This window comes from Andrena cerasifolii, chromosome 2 (genome assembly GCF_050908995.1).
Source record: "Andrena cerasifolii isolate SP2316 chromosome 2, iyAndCera1_principal, whole genome shotgun sequence".
NCBI lineage: Eukaryota > Metazoa > Arthropoda > Insecta > Hymenoptera > Andrenidae > Andrena > Andrena cerasifolii.
Window position 1 is genome coordinate 25035311 of NC_135119.1, and position 18247 is coordinate 25053557.

Sequence of the window (18247 nt, forward strand, 5' to 3'; positions counted from 1 at the left end):
TTCAAATGCGTCATTCTCCCGGAATCACCTGCACCAGTATTACATCGCTTTCTCAAGGCGCTCGCATCAGTGCGATATATATCTAAAAAAAAAACTGTTAAAAATTTAAAATAGATTTTTTTATACTGTCAATAAGTGTATTAATAAGTAGACAAAACATTGTTTACGTTGGACATTCCGTTTACTAAAAAAAAATCCTGAAAAAATGACAATTTTCACGACTTCACAGTGGACTGACCCCTTAACAGCATCATAAGTACTATCTGGGCATAGTACAAATTAAATATATAAGAATTGCGCCGAGCCAATTATTCTAAATAGGAAAGACGTCAAAGAGATGCGACGGGCATATTAATGAATGTCAAACATCAACACAAATCTCGGACTTGAATAGAAAAACTTGATTCTATTCGTTTCGTCACAGTACACCAGTCCGACCTTCGTCTTCCTCGCACTATGCTAGTACAAATTCGGATTACTCGTTAAGAAAACGCCTTACTGAAGTAGACAAAGTTTGGTTTAACCGATTCCTGTTACGTCATTACCGAACCAACCCCCGCAAAACGAAAGAAGACACTTTTTGTTTTTACCGTCAGAAAATTCCCTTCCAAGTGCGAAATGCTGAATGGGTTTCGCCGAGGAAACAAGTTCCACCGCAAGTGAACTCGTCTGCCAGCAAGCCCCATTTTTCTCCGCGATCAAACTAAAAGGGAAAGCCACTTCGAAATTTTTATTTTCTAAAATTTTTTTCTTTCTGGATCTCACACCTTGCACCCCTGTTCGCCTCCTTTCCTTGTCCTTAGACCTTACCCCATAATGATCTTGTAAACAGCTGCGAACATATCACGGTAATTAAGCATGCCTCGTGAGTTACAAGAATTTATATGCCCACTGTTTCTTCTGCCCCTAATCACTCGTCCAATTACTTGCTAAATATTCTTGGAAACATTAAAGTGAGGTGCGATAAACAGCAATCAACTAGTTTTGATTAAGGGGAGCGTGGGGATTCAATAACAAACAGAACAAGAAGTTGTCCAATGACTTAGCGCAAATGTTACTGTTGCTTGGTATAGTGGAGGAGTATAAAAAGTGATGACGAAAGAAAGAGCGAAATATTTACCCAATCACCAATGCCGTGAATGTTAAAAGAACTGGTTCTACCACTGCGCGAAGGTATCAAGATTACTCAATCTTTCCGAAATGATAGACCCAAAATTCTGTGCTGTACGATGTTCTCTTCGCCCACTCCAGCTCCCAACGATTAACGACGGTAATCTCTTCCTGTATCATCCAAAACTCCAGTGGTCTGAAGTAAATAAGTCGTATATCAAGACCTACGCATATTAAGGCCTATTAGTGGTATCTTTTACGCGATACTCTCTTATCTACCATCTAAAATTTGCTCTCTAACCACCTTCGCATCCTTCTAGCATGCAGTGACATTATTTTTTGCTAATCAGCAATAGCAATTAATTCTTAACATTTACTCTAGTTATTTATCAACTACGCGCGTATGATGTTAGTTCTTACTCTTTGATTACGTTATTTGGCTTTCTACATTGTTTGTTTCAAGTAGCTTTAAATGGTAAGGTTAACAGCAGCTGACAGCAGTACCTCGGCTTTTGCACTCCTCTACTGTTATATGTGCTATTCAAGTCTAACTATTCTTTTTCCTTTTCTTTTTCCTTTTCTTTTTCTTTTTCTTTTTCTTTTTCTTTTTCTTTTTCTTCTTTCTCTTTCTCGTTTTCTCGTGTTTTCTTTTGTAAAGTGTACTGTGCACTGAAGAATTAATATTATTATTAAAACTATTTGGGGCCCATAAGCTAGCAAGCGTCTACCGTCCCTTCTGTGAAATACCATAAACTATTTTAATTTAAACGAGTTGAGACAATATTAAAATTAATTCAATATGACAACTCACATATGAGTTATTGCTAATTTGCTAGATGAGAGAAAAGGGAATTGTTTTTAAAGTTGTCTGAAGCCTCGGTGTTTCAACATTTCTCAATCTCTTTCGCCCAAAATTTGCCGCTCCCTAAAATTTCTCGCTCCCCAAAATTTCTCGCTTCCCAAATTTGCCGTTCCCCCCCAAATTTGTCGCTCCCCGAAATTTGCCGCTCCCCCCCAAATTTGTCGCTCCCCGAAATTTGTCGCCCCCCAAAATTTCTCGCTTCCCAAATTTGTCGCTCCCCGAAATTTGTCGCCCCCCAAAATTTCTCGCTTCTCAAATTTGCCGCCCCCCGAAATTTGTCGCCCCCCAAAATTTCTCGCTTCCCAAATTTGTCGCCCCCCAAATTTGTCGCTCCCCAAAATTTGTCGCCCCCCAAAATTTCTCGCTTCCCAAATCTGCCGCCCCCAAAATTTGTCGCTCCCCGAAAGTTGCCGCCCCAAGTAGGCTGCAGCCTACTTAGCCTATATACAATTCCGCCCCTGCTATCGTCAGATATAATATGGCTTCCATAGTCGTTGAGACTTTCCCAGAGCATCGACGATCGTGGATTTGGTCCGAGGCACAAATCCCGTCCGATGCCACGAAACGCTTACCACAGATTTCTATCGTGTCCAGCCGCGTTATGCGTTCGAAATTGCTGGCATTTGCGCCGACTTAATCCCGATTCCATCCCCCCGCGCCAGCGTAACGTCGCGACAAACGACGGGCTCGTGCAAAAACTGCGAAACGCGTGTTGCTAGTCACCGGCAACATAAACAGCAAGGACAACTGGGATTTCTGAACAGGAACAAGATAATTCTGACGCGTTCGACGACTGTCCGCGGTACCGTAAACTGGGGGAACATTGGCAGTTGCTTAACACGCATTAATGAAACAGAAAGGACAAAAGTTGTATGCATTTTCACACTTGCAGCACAATCGTAATGACGCGACATTACAATAGGATACCTAAAGCAAGATTAAAAATATTAATTAAAAAAATACATATATAAAAGAGAGTGCATTGGACATAAAAATAAACAAATTTAAGTGTCAATGTAAATTCAGATTGGTAAAACCTTAGCTGTTGGTGCCATTTATATGATGCGCCAATTTTACCCCAGTCGCGGGGGAATTTTACGCATTTTGACACTTGTAGTACAATCACAAAAGATGCGATGTTATGACAGGATACTTGAAGCGAATGTAAAAATCTTAATTTCTATATTATATAACAAAATGGTCCTAAAACTTGCCACTTTCCCCCATTTTTTTTTGGTGCGCTGCAATTTACCTGCGCAAGTAGGGGCGACATGGAAACCGTTTTTACAACCGCCGAACAATAAACATTCGCGACACTCTGGCAGATCCCAGAGACGGGTTTCATAAGCAACCGCCTGGTTAAGTAATCGTTGATTAGACGTCCAACCCGTTCGAACGGGTCGTTCGGCGCTACTGTACCGCGCGTGCAACCGCTGTAAACCAACAGGGGACAAAAAGAGCCGCAAGAAACGCGGCCTTGACTCGTAACTGCAATTCGAATGGTTATTCGTGCCGAACGATCCCCCCCGGAAACAACAATACGCGAAGCTGCGAGTAAAAATTGTCCAAGGGGTGCTAAGTACCTTTATGACTTTCCCAGAGACCTTTGAAGACATGGCGACATTGTGACGAGCTATTGAGCGCTCAATAAAAATTTCAGGGCCCCAAGAATTTGCTTACGAAAATTAGGAATGAAATTCACTTTATTTTCCACGGCAGAAAAATAGCAAATTGGCAACAACTCATATGTTTGTTGTTGTATTAAATTAACTTTAAAATTCTTTCAACTCTTTCAAACTTTACACTATTAAAATTTCACAGAAAGGGGGACAGACGCTTGTTAGCCTAGGGCAGGGGTGGGCAAAATTTGTATTTAAATAAAATTTCGTATAACGAATAAAAGTTAAAAAAAATTATTCGTTATGTGTCGAATAATGAATGACGAATATTTTTCTTTAACTTTTATTCGTTATCCGAAATTTTATTTAAATACAAATTTTGCCCACCCCTGGCCTAGGGGTGCCAAATCTCTAGATTCGTCCCTGTGAATGGGGCTTTGGATTTCTTTTGCGGAAGAAGGCTGCTTTGAAACGTGTCGCTTAACTGCACGGCGACTTTGCGGTCGGTCGGGAAGAGTCTTCTTTTATTCGTGGTTGCCTCGTCAGTCACGAATTCAGCGCCATCGAATAAAAGGTTCGCGTATCAGATCACGGGAATCTCCAAGTCGGGTCCTGTTCTGAGTCGATCGTGAGCGGCTTGAAAAATGGCCACGGATGCTTCAGGCACGCGAATTTAAAAACCGGGGTTTCACGGATATGCATAAGTGGTGTTTTTTTTTTCAGAAGCCACGGAATACGTCACACGGCCACGTTACGTGAGAACACAAGTAAGGCGCGTGTGTGTCGTCGGTTTTGTTACCCAACGGTTGCGTGTTGCACTGTTTATTTGAGCCTCGCTGACAAAAATAAAGCGACACTGGGAAATCCGCGATTCGCGTGGTTCTTCACGAAACTTCTTCGTTGAGTGGGGAATAATTCTGCGGTATGTTTGCAGTGCTTGCACTGGGACCCTCCCTCTGTATTCGATTTCGTGTTTTTACCCCACTAGTCGCTGAATTTGAAGCAGAAGTACGTCACTTTTTAAGGAAAATTTAAAACCAGGGTATAATATTAAGATCGCGACACAAAAAATGTCGGGAAACAGTATAATAAGCAGCTAGTAATGATCTGAAGGTTTGAAGATTTGAATTCTTAAAGAAAAGTAGCTTTATTTCTATTGGGTAGGTTTCATCTCTTGTTATTCTTTTGCAATGTTTTTTAATGGGTTATTTAACAGTGAGTAGTATAATTAATATTAATTTAAATTTTCTGTAGTTTTTTGTTAAGCTTAAAATGGAACTATAGCTTGGTAGTTTTAATAATTGTACAATATAAGAGTTGTTCAATTTTTTGCGAAATAAAGATTACAAAATTATGGGATCCCTACTCTGTTTAACTAATTTTTTGTCACCTTGGGGGTTGGTAGATTTCTGCATAACTTCGCCCAAATGTAAACACAGAAAATACTAAAGAATAATATACAGAAGAGCAGAATTAATACACAGAAATATCCACATAAGATTCAAATGAAGAAACTCTAAAATTAAATTGTTCAGAAGATTGCCAAAAGCAGCGATGTCGTGGGCGGCGTTCAAGTCACCGCGGCTGGGGATCGGTGACTCGGATGCCTGCACAGTGGATGAAGTATGATCACCTAGCGCGCACAATTCCGGCGCGAGAGCGCTTACTCCGCTACTTCATGTTGCAAAAATTTCCTAACCTTTTAAGCACTGGTAGCCTGAGGCAACGAGGTGCACGGAGACTTGTACGAGATTAAATTTTTCGGTCACGTTTAGCCATTCGTTGTACGTGAATGGATACACCGTGCTATCCTTCATTTGTTATCTAGTGCTAGAGAAGTGTACAGTGACTTTACAACTGATCGCTTTAGGTTATTAATATCCTCCCAAGGGGATAGCGAACGGTAATTAAATTCCTACTACGGCTACCGGAATTGACGGAGAAAAACAAATTCAGTTACACATTTCGAGCGAGCGAGTGAGGAAGTCACGATTATCTCGATGGAGTTCTTACTTGATCGTAGATTTTACAGTGTAATTATTTCATAATTACCGCGTTCAATGAATGAAATCCACTCGATCCTATAATTTCCTTAAACGCCAGCGATCGTATTTCCAACTTCATAATTCCATCCAAGACAGATTGCAGCTTGATGCATTAGTTCATTGAGCACGCATTGATTAACGACATCCCTCGTTAATAGGGACATAACGGTTCCAATTTAACAGGATCTGTTGAGTCAGTGCGGCGACTATTCCCGCGAATGAAGTGAAATCGATGGATTCTTGTGACCCAGTCGATCAATCTACGACGTTATCGTTATCAAAAGGAGTGCAAAATATCAGGCAAACGCTGTCGATATTCTTGTTGAAATTCACCGATATCTACACATAGAAGAAAGATAGCATTTGGAGAACGCTGGGCCTTCTGACCCGTGGGTTTTTTCCACCGTTTTGTGCTGTTCTAAAGGGGACTCGGGGAAGGATGCGGAGGCGACGGTTTTCCTTTACTCTGCACAGAACCTCCGCGCAGAGGTGGGCAAAATTTTATTCACATAAAATTTCGAATAACGAATAAAATTTAAAAAATTTATTCGTCGTGTGCCGAATAAAGTTAAACTCGGATTAACGATCTAACGATGGATTTTTTCTTAACTCTTATTTGTTATTCGAAATTTTATTTAAAATAAAAATTTTGCCCATCTCTGCCTCCATGGTGCAGAGACACACCACGCAAACGTTCAAATGATAAAGAGGTGTTTTTCCCCTTGTATTTATTATCTGAACGTTATTCTGTGCTATACCAAAAATCTAACAATTTTTCGCACGAACGACGCCGAACTGTAATGACGACCGCCTGTATACATCGTCTACGAGTAGAAGGGCACGCAGCGAACGTTTTCTGTAATTGTATAATTATTCCCCACCATGTTTTCCTCCTCCAACGCATCACGGTACTTCCCGTGATAATAGCATCGTCTGACATACGAACTGACGAACCTGTTCGCGTTCTTGGATGACCGACCGATAAACAGTGGTTATTTCGATCGATGATTAGGATGACGAGGCGAAAAACATCGGTAACGACCACGTCTGCACCTGAAGAGTTGCATCGTGTTTGTTGGTTTACAGAAGTACATCGACAGCTTCGTCACCTTGTGTACTCCTTTTCCTATCACTTGTGCTTCACCATTTCTGTGGGGCACGGGGAATGCAGGCAGAGGTGGATTAACATAAATATAGGCACACTCGATAATATGTAAATTGGCAACGCAAAAACAACTATATAATGCGAACGACTGCAACTCGCAATCAGGGCTCTGCATCTGAAACGTAGGGTAATTATGGGAGAGATGGCGCACTTTACGCAAAATTGTCACCGCGTCTAAATTTTGCAATGGAAAGTTTTTTTCCAAGGATAGATATTTGGTACTACTTTAATTGGAAAAATCAAAATTTTAGTATTTGTCAGCCTTAAAAATTTGAAACTAAAAACACAATTTTGGGGGAGAGGCGCCGCACTTCTGGGAGTGATGCCGCATTTCGAAACACCTTTAACTTTCCATTTTAACATTTTATTTAAAAAAAGAGTGAGCGCAAAGTAAAATGAAGCATATTTTTGTTTTATACTGATATAGATTATAATAAACTTGGAAAAATAAATAGGAAAGACTATGAATTTTCATACGACCTGCAACCTGGCAAATTTGCATCGGAATGAGATTGATTTCTTGCCTGGATCTCCTTCCCCTTTTCAAGCTAGCATGTTAAGTCATTAATATTAGTATCTTCTATTCTCTGCTACTTTCTGTTTCTGTTTAGTGGCAACGCTTGTTTCCCTACTGTGCGTCTTCACCTCCTTCTGTCACAAAATGGGTCTTGCCCGTTCATGAGAAAACAAGTCAAAATAAACACGACGTATAACTATTGAGGCAACGTGCGGCAGGCTTATCTCGAAAACCAGCAAAATCGTTAAAAGTAATAAGGGAAGCGCGTTCTCGCTTGACGAACCTACCCCAAACAAACAGCCTGAAACAAATAAAATCGACAGGGCTATGTTTTATTATCAACAACCCTAAAATACCCATAATTTCGATAGTCTGTCCCACAATTACGTACTCACCAGACGCAGGTATCGACAAAATGAAAATCTCCCTCCTGCACGATAAGAAATTGAATCTGAATTAACCCTCGTCAGACGGCATAGGTACAATTGTAACTTTTGCGTTTTTAAATTGCGATAACTTTTTTCGAGAAGCCGGGGTTAAATTTTCTTTTTTTTTCTGTTCTGAATTTTTGGTTTAGATTATATAGACCAAATTTTAGAAAAATACCTCAACCCTCTTCCGAGATAGGGGGTCGAGTTGAGGGTTGCATCCATAACAGCGGCAGAGGCACAATGGCGCCCCTATATATATTGTACGAAGTTACTGCAAGGAAAAAAGAATGCGATTTTTTTTAATGATAACGTTATTTTATTATAAAAAAGTAAAAAAAATAGATAATTTACGTTATAAAAGAAAATTTGGGAAATTTTTTTTATTGATTTTCATTGAGTCTAAGTGTTATCAATTTATCGTACAAATTATAACGTCAGTGAGAATATTCATATAAAATATGCGAGGGTGCAATTGTGCCTCTGGCGTCTGTTAACGTTGTAAAATTGTGGCGTCTGACGAGGGTTAAGTGTTTCCTGTAAATAGAGGCGCAGCTCTGTTTTCATGAAGCTTTCCCGTTGAGAATGATGCACAGCTTGAGACAAGCAAACCCGTTCACGGGCCTGTGACAGGTGTACCAGCGCAATTACATATCTAGCGCATAAGACCAGCAGGAGAAATCGTAGGGAAATGCCAGTCTCATCATTCGATCAATGGAGTGGAAATACCGATGTGTTTCGAATAGGTTTTACACTTCAAGAATTGATCCTCAATCTCTGAGAATGCCGCGAGGCAACGTTGAAAATCAGTCGAGATTTTCTTCACGCATTAGCCTTTCCACTTACCTGGAAGTGAAAAAAAATGCAATCACTGTAAAACGAAAATGGAAATAGAGTGGCTGTCCTTCCGCTGGGTCAGCTGGAGACGCAAAAACGAGATATCGCCGTGCAAAAAGTTCTATGATCTTGTTTGCCTCTCAGCTGCGTATTTGCTGCGTATCCTTGCTCCTGTTGATTTACGTTGTTTACGTGGCAGCGTAGCAATCGGTGCGTAGTGCGTCGAGAAACTATGTAACAATACAATCACGCGTGTCTCGCGAATCGTCGATCCAAGCTGTATGAAATATTTGTTGGAGAACATCGCGTGGAATTCACTAGGAGCGTGCGAGTACCCGGAATTTACGAGCTGAGCCGGACTCGGTTCGGTTGCTCCAGCCGAATCGAGCGTTCGAATTATCCGAGCTGCTTGAAACTGAGGAACTGTATTGAAAAAAATGCGAGCTACTTGAAAAAAAATCAAACGGCTGGAATAATCGGGCTCTCGTGAGACTTCGAATTACTTAAATTTTCGAGTTACTCGAATGTATTCGAACGGATCTCTAACTTTCGAGTTACTCGTAAATATTCGAATTACTCGAGTTACTGGTAAATTATTGAGATTCACTAATCTACAAAATTTTAGTTGAGTCTGATAGACATATATTTTGAAAATATAGAATAGAACTAGTATTTTCTATTAACTTTAAATAAATATTTTTATAAACAACTTGACATCAAATACAAAAAATAAATAAATCAAAACGCAAGAAAGAAACTTCTTTCAACATATATATATATATTTCAACATAATATATATAATTCGAGTAATTCGAAAATTTTCGAGGTGGAAATTCATCTCCAAGTAACTCGAAGTCTTACGAGGTCTCGAACATTCGAGCCCTTCGAGTTTTTCAAGTACCTAGCCTGCATTTTTTCAATCAATTCGTCGATTTCAAGCAGCTCGGAAAAAATTCAAACGCTCGACTGCCCTCGACCGACTGATCATTATTTCACTCGAAATTCGAGTACTCGCACACCACTAGAATTCACTTCTCTCGACATAAACTGAACTAGTGGCATGCTTGCATTAATTACTGAGAAAAAAAGTGTGTTAATGTAGCGCCTGCTCAAACCAATTACTACTAGTGACACAAACCTGATATGAGCATGAAAAAAGATTGTAAATTGGTGGCAAGAGAATATTAAAATAATCAAAGTGTTCACACTGTTCTTTTATTGATTTCTCAAAATATTTTGCAAGAGTTGTGCATTTTCTTTGAGATTTAAAAATTAACAGAGATTAAAATTCAGATTAAGAAATAGGTTCACGTTGCCACCGTCTTTTTTATGAATATTACATTCTTTATAAAACAAAAGGCTTTTGTTATTCGACAAATACCTACAAAAAAATGTAACTTAACTCACTTAAATGCGTAAAACTTATATTTTAAAATAATTATCTACAATTAAATATAAGAAGCTAGATAATAATACTAATAGGTATTCATTACATTCTCACAAACACAGAGAGCAGTAATAGCCGCGACTCAGCAATATTCGGCTTTTAAGTCCAACCCGAAGACTGATGCCAAAAGTGCAATAATACTAGAAAGAGAACATAAATTAATAAGTTACAAAATGAGAGAAAATAAAATACAAAATAGAAGCTACAAAATACAAAACCAAACAAAAACATTGGCGCTGCAGAAGTATAAAGCACCCTCGTTTCAGTATCATGCCTGCCGATTAGGCACACGTGGGGAATTTAGGGCAATAACATCCCCCGTTTCCGCGACGAATTTACCTCCGCAATGCCTTAAGAACACGGGGCAATTGAAGAAATGCTCAGACGAGATTCTCCCGTGGGAGATCAAGGTCCCTTCGAGGGGACCAGTGGTGGGGGATGATGTAACAACGCGTTAATTTCAATGGAGTGTAACCGAGATATTTACGTGAATCGAACGTCGCCGTGAACCGGGCGGGAGCAGGTCAGACGCGTGTTTCTTCGTCGCCCCGGCGGAAACGACCGTGAACGCGGACGAAAAGTGAACGGCCTACGTATAACCCCCTTTGTGTAATTCCCCGAAGGAGCCACGCAACGTCCAAGGTGTTCCGTGGGTCGTAAATATATGGCGAATGGTCCATCGACTGCATCGCGGAAGCGAACGTGTACTTTATTGCCGCGATTCAGAGGCGAGTGGAACGAACGCCCAGGAGGATGTGACGCAACCCTCTCCGGCAGAGGAGCACCACCTTCGCCTATTTGCATTTGATTAAATACCACTAGACGCGACGTTTCGGCAGAACGAAAGAGATGCGATCGACGAAGGTCAGGTCTGCTCGTGCGGAAACAGGGAAATACCTAAGCCAGCTTAACGTTGGTTTAGGATCCAATAAGAACATATTTATTTGATATTTTTTCGTTACTAAGTGTGGACGTTAAATTCGTTCCCCGCGGCAGGGACCAAAGTTCACCACGGGTCCATGAAAGGAATTCATTTTAAGATTCGTGGTTTTTCATTGCCTTCACGGCCCAGGTGACACGGTTACGTAATTGCTCCCTAATCCCCTCATGAGCGACCAGATACTCTAGAATCTCGTCACGAGTTAATTATAAGGTTCGATTCAGAGTGAATGGAGATGAGATATTTGAATTTTCACTTCGACACGAGTAAGCCTTGGGTGCGTCTGCTTCGCAGTTTCCCCACCTCTTTGCTCACCACCCGCTTGTTAAATTTTGTTAAGCATGTAATTTTTGAATCTTAAGAAGTTAGATTGAAAATAATTAAAATAAATATCTAGAGACTGAAATTGTAAAGTTATTTAATAAAATAAAGCAACAGAGATGGAATTACACACAATAAAATAAACTAGCATTTTGTACGTTTGCTTGGAATAAAAAAAAGGACCCCAAACCTGGACGAACATGTACGAAGAGTTGATTCACATGATTTGGTGTGATTCTTGTAATGATGGCTGTACTGTTTGTAGAACCAGGTGAATGTGTAAATGTTTGTTTAAAAAACGTTTAGGTGAACAAATTTTTCAAGCACATTCTAGTCGCCCTTTGTTCCTCAGTGCCCCAACTGCCCCAAGAAGCAGCGACAGTCTCCCAGATCGGTGGCGCCCACGTTGGGAAACATTGGACTCTGCTTCATCAATTTTCGAGGCTGCTCATGGTGTTGTACGTTTCTACGGTCACGTACGATCAGTCACGTGCTGTTTTCTACGAGATGTGTTTTAAATCGCTATCTGTGACGATCGCGATTCCAGTTTCAGAACAGTGAAAGCAGATATTTCTTAATAGAGTCATTGTCATCGAGTGTAATTAACCTGCCGATGAGCACGATGGATACTTAGGAACTTGTTTCGATATTTAAGATCCTGAATGGCTTCCATTAATATTCAGTGTTGCAAGTTCAGCATGCAGTGGAGTAAGGAGAAAACTAGATGCGACCGAGTGATGGATGCTGCTTGATATTGCTTTTTCAAAACGATTAAAACAAGCTTCTTGCTTCTCTCTGCAGCACATCCACGTCACACATAAGAGGATACCTGTTTTCATCGGCTGTCTGGCGCAAATCGTACTTCATCCACTGCTCTGGAATCGGGAGAAAGCAATGTCCGATAACGCGCTACATAATCTGTCTTCCTAGTTGTTACTTATCTTCTTAAACACAAACCATTAAGGCTCTTACGACTATTAAGAATTACAACACTTGAGCGGCTGACCTTGTCTCGAGATGTCCTGCAGAGGTTCGTGACTTTAATGCGTGGTTTACTTTTCCTCCAACTCGGTTAAGTTCATCCTAAATCCGACTCTGACTGGGACTAGTTATGCAGGAAGCTACCAACCCTCGAGATGGCAAAAAATTAGTTAAACGCAGTATGGATCCCATAATTTTGTGATATTTTTCTCTTAGATTATACAATTATAAAAAAATACCAAGGCATAGTTACATTTTAGGCTTAAAAAACAAAAGCTGTCGAAAATTTAAAATAATATTAATTATACTACTCACTGTTAAACAACCCATTAAAAAACATTGCAAAAGAATAACGAGAGATGAAACCTTCCCAATAGAAATAAAGCTACTTTTCTTTAAGAATTCAAATCTTCAAACTTTCAGATCATTGAGGGTTGGTAGCTTTCTGCATAACTAGGCCCGATTTGTACTTCCATTTGCCACGAAAGAATGGAAATAATTCCGGTATCCTTAAAAACTGTTGCATGAAAACTCAATAATTAGGTTTTCTAATGATTCGAAGGAACAGTAACATTGAAATTGTGGTTACATAGAAAAAGGTATGGTATGAATATCGTGTAGCTTCACTCTCCACGTCTGACCCGAATAGAAAGACACAATTCCTGAATAATAAAGCATAATCGTGACGAGCGTAACCGTTGACGCAAATTGCGGAACGACTGCTGGCGGTTACAGTTAATTACTTAATTTCACTGGCGGCAGAAGTTCACGGGCATGCGACCGCGTCGCTCTGTCAATGTAACAAACAACCCGCAGTGATATTTTAACAATTGACGGGACATTTAAGAAAAAACGCGTATAATACGCAGGCAGTCTCTCTTTTTGCAGCTCGGAGAAGAATATGCCGAATGATAATCAGCACGATCGACTTCTTGCGCTTCTTCCGCCGCGTCACATAAACATTACGTTCGTCATAGACAAAAACCGGGGCATAACAAGCGGCGGGGTCCAAACTGACCCATACTTTAATCTACGATTACAATAGTTTCGCTCAAAATACGACACAAAAAAGCAGATCCTTGTAAAATAAAAATTCCCTCATCACCCACGAAACAAGAAGGTTTAAAAAAGTGATTGAAGCAATAATAATTTGCACAACGATTTTATCGCCAAAAAAATTGGTCGCAATGACCTCTTTATAAGTTTTCTAAAGTTGTATATAAATTTCCTGTATTCAAATTGTTTTCTCTGTCCTACTTAGTTCTTATATGATTTTCAGGAAGATTGTATATATGTACCTTTCTTCGGTATTTATTTTTTAATTAATGTATATGTAATCGTACATTCGGCAAAACATAGCGACGAGTGGTATATGTATGGGTGATCTGTGGATAAGTCTTCGCAGTGACATGTGTAGACTATCTCGCTGGTCGAGGTAGGAAAGAAGCAGTGTTCGCTCGTCGCAGTCGTTGTGAAAATTATTATTGCTTCAATCACTCTTTTAAACCTTCTGGTCGACGAAATTATCATAAATGTAATGGTTAATTACCCACTGTTATGATTTCATTGGTATTCTCATTTATTATCATTAATTTTTCCTAATTATTATCTATCGTTAATGCATAATCGTTCATTTATTATAATGTATTTTCATATAATAAAGATAGTGAATTTTAAACAGACGGTTTTGTCATTCCCTTTCCCTCTCTTCTCTTCTTTCCTCTCTTCCGCCTTTGTTGATATCTCAACGTCAGACGAGCTTCTGGTAGCATCTTTAATTTACAAATTTGTGACATATACTTTCGATCTCTATAAGGAAATCTACGATAGTATAATAAGATATGCGATATTAGTCCCAACTATCAATAATGTTTATCGATATTTTTTCGTTCAAGATCGATGCATGAAATACATTATTCAGAAAGTATTGATATTGATAATGTCAATACGAAAACCGTATCAATTTGCCAATTAAAAAATTAGCTACATATATATTCAATTGAATATCTTTTGTGGATTAAAAAAAATCCATGTTAAAAGCTTTTGTGTAGCATTAGGAAATTATTTTATTTAAATCAAGATTCAAAGAATTAAAATGGAAACAAGTAATTTGCTTTTCAAATCATATTTATAAAGGAAACTAGAATTTATTATTATTATTATTATTATTATTATTATTATTATTCTTATTATTCTTATTATTCTTATTATTCTTATTATTATTATTATTATTATTATTATTATTATTATTATTCTTATTATTCTTATTATTCTTATTATTATTATTATTATTATTATTGAAAATAGACAGGCATTGCCCAATACAAAGCATAGTTACAACGACGATTTATATTTTAATAAGAAACGTCATAGGCATCGTTCAATATAAGAATATGAAAATCAATTACTGAATTTTACTTAGACGTAGTAATTCGAAAATTATTAGCTTGAATTGGCTTGAACGAAAGAAGGTGCACTAAAAATTATCGATATTTTCACCAAAATATTGATACCTGGCATTATTAGTGTTTGAAATATCGATATATCGATAGGCTAAAATACTGGATTATACAGTTATCGATAAACATCGCGCACGACTAGCCCACTAGTCCCGACATCCACGAGGAAGTCGAGGGGGCGTTCGCCGAGTTGCGGAAGCGGCGGGGTTGGACTTGGAACGACCTTGGCCGAAGGGTGTAACTGGAGAGGACGGGGTCCCCTCTCTCCTCGTGGATATACGCGGTAGGAAGGGAGACCTTGACTCCCCGTGGCATAGGATTTTCAGACGATCACCTAAGGCCCACACGCCCCCACCCTAGCCGCCTCTCGGCCGAACCCCACTAGGCTTAACCAATACTTAAACCGCGGGCCCGCTGCGGCGCGGACTATTCACGCAGCATCGACCGAGTTGGACCCGCATCCTGTACATGTGTCTTCGCGAGGACGGCGACACACGTGTGCCATCGGGAGCGTGTCACTCGCGCGTATAATCGTGCACTCGCGAACTGTGACACAGTGCTGACCCCCTGCGCGTGTGACCGGAGTGCGACGTTCGAAGGGGAGGTACTCGTACGCGGCCAGCGGATCTGTTGTTCAAGAAGCAGGTGCTAGTGAACGGGGTACCCATTCAAGAGGGAGCAGAGCCGCAGGATCCATTGGCTTCATTTCGAGAACACGGGCCCATCGAGCAGCGGCGCCTCTGGGAGTTGAACCGATCGCGTGGCACTCCGTGAGATCGAGCTACTTAGAGGGCTCCTCTTCGAGGAACTGCGAGCCGCGCGAGATCCAGGCCGACACGCGGCGCGGATTCAGGTGAAGTGAAGTGGGCTGACGTTTACTTTCGAACGACGCGTCGTTTTCGCCCGTGAACAGGTAAGTCGCTTCTCACAAGGGACGTTCGGCGAACCGGAGTTTCAGAAAATTATGAAACTCGGTGTGCAAGCAGAGTAGTCCATCCGTAAAGCAACCCTATTTTTCCTTGGTGATATATGCAATTTTTGGGGGTGAAATCACCCTTTGAAAAAAATGCAAAACTTTCTTTTTCGTAGAATAGATATCGAAAAGAAGTTTATACAGAAGGTACATCGTTTTCCTATATCTACAAAACTGCGTGAAAATAATTTTCGAAATGTCCATATTTTTCAAGTTACCCCGCCACCAACCCTTAACCCGGCGGGAGGCGCACCTTATATTGTAACACAGGTTGTCGCTACCGGGTCAGAAATACCCAAAATTGAAACGTAAAGAACCACGGTTTCAGAATATTTTGTTTTAACTTTGTTATTTTTATGGTAAAGTACAGTGTTTTAAGAATCGAATAAAATTTATGGAATATCCTAAAATCTTTATTAAAGTTCTTTAAAAAAATTGTAACAAAAACTCAAACAGTCTTCATATTTTCGCATCTAGCGCCTCTGTGGTAAATTTTACCCAGTAGCGCCATCCGCCGAGTTCAAATTAAGTTTTTGTATTTTGTAAATATTAGCTGAAATACCTCTCGATAATCTCCTTTCGTACATATAAATAATTTATGTTTTATATTTTTTTTTTGCAAACAAATAAAACCTCTATTGCCGATTTTGAAGTCCATTTTACCAGTTTCCATTAATAAAATGGTTTCTTAAAGTCATATTTAAATTATTATTTATATAAAGTTTAGACAGTTTTCAATTATTTAAGCAACACAGTACGTCCCTAAAATTGCATTCAAGGCAAAACTCATTAAAAATAATCAGTGACGTGCATGAATTATTATAACAGCACTTTCCTGTATGCATTACTTGAAGTGCTGTCTTAGTAGGCTCTTTTTGAAACCAAACGATAACTAAATAATGCACGAAAATTTACTATGACTTTGGAATATATATATGTGAATTTTAAATGATTGTAAATCAATTTTACTTAGGGGAGGCGGGGAAAATACGAGCCAGTTAACGAAAAGTCAAGATATTTAATCAATCAGTTGAAATATTTATTAGAACCTTTGGCAATTCTTTAAACAAATAATAAACAATAATATAAGAGTGAACTTTTTCACGTGCCACCAACTCAAAGTAAAATATAACATTTTCTTGAAAAAGTAGTTTAGGCCCACATGCCCGCAGGTTGGGGTAATGAGGGACAAGCAAGTCCCCACACAGAACGCAGAAAATTATTAAGCCAAAAAAAAATTAAAATCTTTTCTTCTAATATTAAAAGGGTAGCAGTTATTAGAGATCCATAATATCAGTACAACAGTCAAATTAAATGATTTGATTAATGTTTAACGAATTCTAATTAAGTGGATACACTTAGTTACAAAAATCACATGTGTAAATACTTATTTGGTGCGTCACAACCTGTGCCAACTGTTTCCAAGTTCTTGGCATTTATAGCAAAAAAAGCTGTCACTATTCAAAGTTCTTGTGGGGTAAGGAGAGACTTGACTCTCATTACCCCCGTGAGCTTTGTTTTATTTCTGTAAAAATAGCAGAATAACATTTTAAATAAACACAAAATTGTAGTTACTATAACACAGCTTAACTATGGATGTTTCAAATAAGGCCTAAACAAAATATAATAGACAACGGTTTTGTACTTACCATTTCGATGCAAATTTTCGAGAAATAACAGGAATACGTGCGGAGCAACCAACGTTCTCTGCCACTGGCACGAACGCGACTAGAGAGATAAATAAATGCCCAGTGGTTACACCTTTGGGCGATAATATGTCGTCGTTTAATTTACAATGTTATTAAAACTATACTGGCTCTTATTACCCACTGGCTCTCATTTCCCCCATCTCCCCTACCTATCCCGCTAATAAAATATATATAATATTGCATTAAAGTTATTAATATTAAATTTAATTACAACATTATAGCAGTTTTCGTTAATGACGTGGTTGCATAAAGCAATATTTAAACATTTGCAGTCTCTTTTTGTACATGCTGTATTGTTTGATTATACATTGGAAGAATTATACTAATAGAAAACGATAGATACATTGAAAATTACGGTTTGTAGTTGGTAAAATAATGATATTCTTCATGAATTTCTTCTATCAAGAAATGATTAAAACAAAAATACTTGCCACACCATGCACATCGCATAAAAGCCGGCTCCCCACAAATACTACATTTGGGTATAAGCTTTTCATTCCTGAATTAACAGAAATCTACAGGATTTTGAAATTCGCTGGAATGCATTTCTAGATATCCGCTTTTATATATATGTGAATTTTATATACATGAATTTTAAATTATTGTAAATCAATTTTACTTACCTATCCCACTATAACATATATATAATATTACTGTTAAATATTATAATATTATAATATTATATATAACATATTATTTAGTTATCGTGTGGTTTCAAAAAGAGCCTAATAAGACAGCACTTCAAGTAATGCATACACGAAAGTGCTGTTATCATAATGATTCCTGCACATCATTGATTATTTTTAATGAGTTTTACCTTGAATGCAATTTTAT

General features: G+C 38.8%; 2 protein-coding genes across 2 annotated transcripts in view; one reads left to right on the top strand and one right to left on the bottom strand.

Annotated features, from left to right (window-relative positions):
* The window catches only part of Sit (stuck in traffic), an 82554-nt gene that overhangs the window by 38265 nt on the left and 26042 nt on the right, over positions 1-18247 (bottom strand). The window lies entirely within an intron of this gene.
* The window catches only part of LOC143378767 (very long chain fatty acid elongase AAEL008004), a 39076-nt gene continuing 35989 nt past the window's right edge, over positions 15161-18247 (top strand). The window contains exon 1 of the mRNA XM_076830732.1: positions 15161-15644. The gene's annotated coding sequence lies outside the window, so the exon portion shown is untranslated. The remainder of the gene's footprint in view (positions 15645-18247) is intronic.